Below are 3,841 nucleotides of genomic sequence, written 5' to 3'. Positions count from 1 at the left end.
GAGACCTCTGGATAGGCACTACTGCTAAACCTCCTCGTCGGCTATATCTTTAAGGTCTCTTGGGATAGTTGTTAAAACTCTCTTATTCTTCTTATTTTCCCCTTTGGAAACAACATAAAAGACATTGTAACAGTCTCGGCAACAATGACCAATAGTCAAAGAAGAGATGTGGAAAAATTGCAAAATGCAAACCCTTTTAGGCTTGCAATAGTCATGCTTTCAAGAGTAAAGCAAAACATATTTCTCATTACACAATCTCAAAGGTCCAAGGTTTCTATTTAAGTGCTATCGAGTCACACCTCTTAGCTAAATCTTGCTATGCTGCTCACTTCTTCGTCGACTTCTTGGTGGCCTTAGGGAAGCTGCAGGGATGGCTCGTGCTACTTCAGTACTCAATCCCTGTGCCAAGCGCTCTTCCCTCCTGGCACTTTTTGCTCCCTGATAGCTTTTCCCTTAGCTCTACGGGCTTCAAACTGATCAGACAGTGTCTTCTCACGAGCCTTCTCAGCTTCAGACTTTTGAATACTCTCCATGAGCATGCGCTTATTTTTGAACACGTTACCCTTGACCTTCATATACATATCATGGTGCATATGCTTGTCAATCTTCTTAGCCTCCCGGTACTTTCTCAGCAACAACCGGCGAATCACTTGCATTTGTCTCAACCAAAGAACTTTAGAGGGTAGCTTGGCCTCCCTAGTTATACCCCGCCCCTTACCATATCCTGAATGACGGTCTTTCCTTTTAGCCTCCAAAGCACGCTTTGCTCTTGCCTGCGAGTGTATCTTATTCGGTTTCCGAATCACAAAGACATCCTTGACCAACTTTTTGATATTTTGTCTTGAATTGACCATAGAGATTTCATTGACCTCATTGGGATCGAGCCAGACATTGATACCCACCTCCACACGACAAAACCACCAGGAAGCGTAGCACCCTTAGCAACTCCATGTGAGCATCCGACCAACCTGGGCCTCCTTTCCCCTTGCACCTCACATGGAGTAGGCCTCTGAGCAGAGCACTCCCTCGTAGCTCTTGCTTATGTCACCAACAAGCTAAATGCAATTTGATAACAAGGCTGACAATGAAGGTCTAAAATGTCCTCCCTATACACGTGGGACTCAAGGCTAATAAATAGCAAATCTACACAAAATAAATAGAAAAGGCACATAAAGTATTTTAATTAGCGAGAATGCGGTGAATAAAGCGGTTTGTGTGCGGAGGGTGCAACCAGTCTTGATATGCCTACAGTAGTCCCCACCCGCACAACTTCGACCCACTTTATCAACCGGCATGCGATGCTCCCGTCGGCAACGTTTGACTTGAGTCGAAGTCAACCACCAAGTGTGGTGACGTTTCTGCTTGTGTGCTAGTTTCTGTGTGCTAGCAGATGGGTCTATCGCTCTACTAGGGAGTCGCCATCTGCCACCAGCTAGACATGAGAGTTACAATGAGGTTCTATCTCTATATATACAAACTTCGCATGCGATGATCCCGTTGGCAGAGTTTGAGGGACACCATGGCCGCCCACTCTCACGAAACCCTAATGGGACGAATGGTCTTCTTCTTCTTCTCCTCCCTCTCTCTCTTTGTCTCTCTCTCTCTCTCTCAGTCAAAAAGAAACTCTCTGAAAGATCGCGCGCCGGCGCGCGCTCTTTTAGAAAGTTTTTTTTTACACACACACACACACACACACACACACACACACACACACACACAGAGAGAGAGAGAGAGAGAGAGAGAGAGAGAGAGAGAGAGAGAGAGAGAGAGAGAGGTCCAAAGTAGTACTGAGAAATCGCCATGATGCTATCAAGCTCTTGGTGATGCATACAGCAGAGGGCGAAGAAAGAGCAATGAAGCAATGATAACCATGGATGGCACATGTGCATTCTACAGATGGAGGCAGGCGACGGCAACTGGGTGTGATTATGCAGAGACGGGGGGGTTCTATCAAGGCTGGGGGTGTCGCAATATTGTCATTGCATTAAAGGATCAGTAGGGTGAGCGATGCCGGGGGTGTTGATTGTGACAGCTAAACTTTTACTTTCTTCCCTCTCTATGAAGTAGCGAATCAAAATCAAACGCATTGTGTGCACGCTAAGAAAAACTATCCTCGCTTCACTCGGTGTTCACTCCTGCAGTTTTCATGTGTCCCGCCATGCCTCTCGCTCAACTGTCTCTCACGAGCTGCAGTCCTTTTCACGCGACGCATTTCAACTGCAGACATTCAAAGCTTACAATCCTCAAGTAATTAAGGCTATGGATTTAGTGCAGCTAGCTTCTTGCGCTTTTAGCAGAGTGTGTGAGGGGATTAGTGGTAGACAAATCAATGTCGATGGAAAGGCATTGGGGAATATTTCCACTAGTGCAAGTCATGGTTTGATGAGCCTTTGGCTTCAGTCACACTCCTCATCCAGCTATATTGATAATCTATTTGAAAATTTGATGGGACAAACATTTGGGAATGATCTGCAGACAAACAGAAATATCTGTCATGACCGATTCAACATAGAATACGGTGTTCTCAAGAGTTGGTTAATGTGAAGTAGCTCCACGGAGATGTAGCAGCATTGTAGTGGAAGTCAAGTAGTAAATCATGCAGGTGCAATTAGGAATTGAGAGCTAATTGGCCATCCAATATTGGGAAGAAGCAGGAGGCATGAGCAACAGCTTACACTACTATGATATGATTCCTGCAGCCACCAATATCTCAACTGACTACAAGTAGTAGTACTAGCACCAGCGTGCAACTTTCTAAGAGCATAATAATTCATTGCTTATTAGATATGATGCTACTCACTGCACTGTAAAATTGCAAAAAACTCTCTTCTAAAAGATCTTCTCGCGGTCAATCGGCCACAGAGCGTATGATAAGGCCTATGATAGAATTGAATGGGAGTTCATACTTCAAAGTCTATATGATATGTGTTTGGACAGATTCTTTTTCACTCTTACAGCTAATGGTACTCTTACAAATGTTATTCCATTGCATAAATCCATAAGACAAGGGTGCCCACTTTCTCTTTTGCTCTATGCTATATCGTCTGATGCCTTGGATTGGCTTGTTAAATATGTTATGCAGTAAGGCAAACTCACTGCCATAGACATACCTGGCTCTTTGAAGCAAATGTGCCTCCAAAAGTTTTTTGATCATATCAATGCAATTGTGAGGAATGTTGTACATACAATGGAGAATTTTAGGGCTTGTCTCACTGTCTTGCAAGTGGATCGATTATTAACCATGCTAAAAGTATGGTTTGATGGAACTCTCTTCTAAAAGATCTTCTCACAAAAAATCGGCCACAGAGCGTATGATAAGGCCTATGATATAATTGAATGGGAGTTCATACTTCAAAGTCTATATGATATGGGTTTGGACAGATTCTTTTTCACATTCTTTTTGGGAATGCATCAGCTAGAATTTCAGTTAATGGTACTCTTGGAGATGTTATTCCATGGCATACATCCATAAGACAAGGGTGCCCACTTTTTCCTTTGCTCTATGCTATCAAAGATGTTATGCAGTAGGCAAACTCACCACCATATACGTACCTGGCTCTATGAAGCAAATGTGCCTCCAAAAGTTTGTTGATCATACCAATGCAATTGTGAGGAATGATGTACATGCAATGGAGAATTTAAGGGCTTGCCTCACTATCTTGCAAGTGGCTCGATTATTAACCATGCTAAAAGTCTGGTTTAATGGGGCTGTCTGTTTTGTCTAAGCCATCTTTGACCAGAAGACTTAAACTGTTGCATTGGGGGAAAAACCATGCCCATGCTGCGTGCTAACTGGTGTTTTAGGTGGAGCAATTATGTGATAGTTTATAGTTTAGCTTCT

At 43.5% G+C, this 3,841-nt stretch overlaps 1 pseudogene; it reads right to left on the bottom strand.

Moving 5' to 3' along the window:
* Positions 1 to 306: 306 nt before the first annotated feature.
* On the bottom strand, positions 307 to 854 carry LOC147461851 (large ribosomal subunit protein eL19y pseudogene; annotated as a pseudogene).
* Positions 855 to 3,841: the final 2,987 nt, after the last annotated feature.

This window comes from Adiantum capillus-veneris, chromosome 3 (genome assembly GCF_014529385.1).
Source record: "Adiantum capillus-veneris isolate H3 chromosome 3, ASM1452938v2, whole genome shotgun sequence".
NCBI lineage: Eukaryota > Viridiplantae > Streptophyta > Polypodiopsida > Polypodiales > Pteridaceae > Adiantum > Adiantum capillus-veneris.
This window is presented reverse-complemented; position numbering and strand designations above follow the sequence as displayed.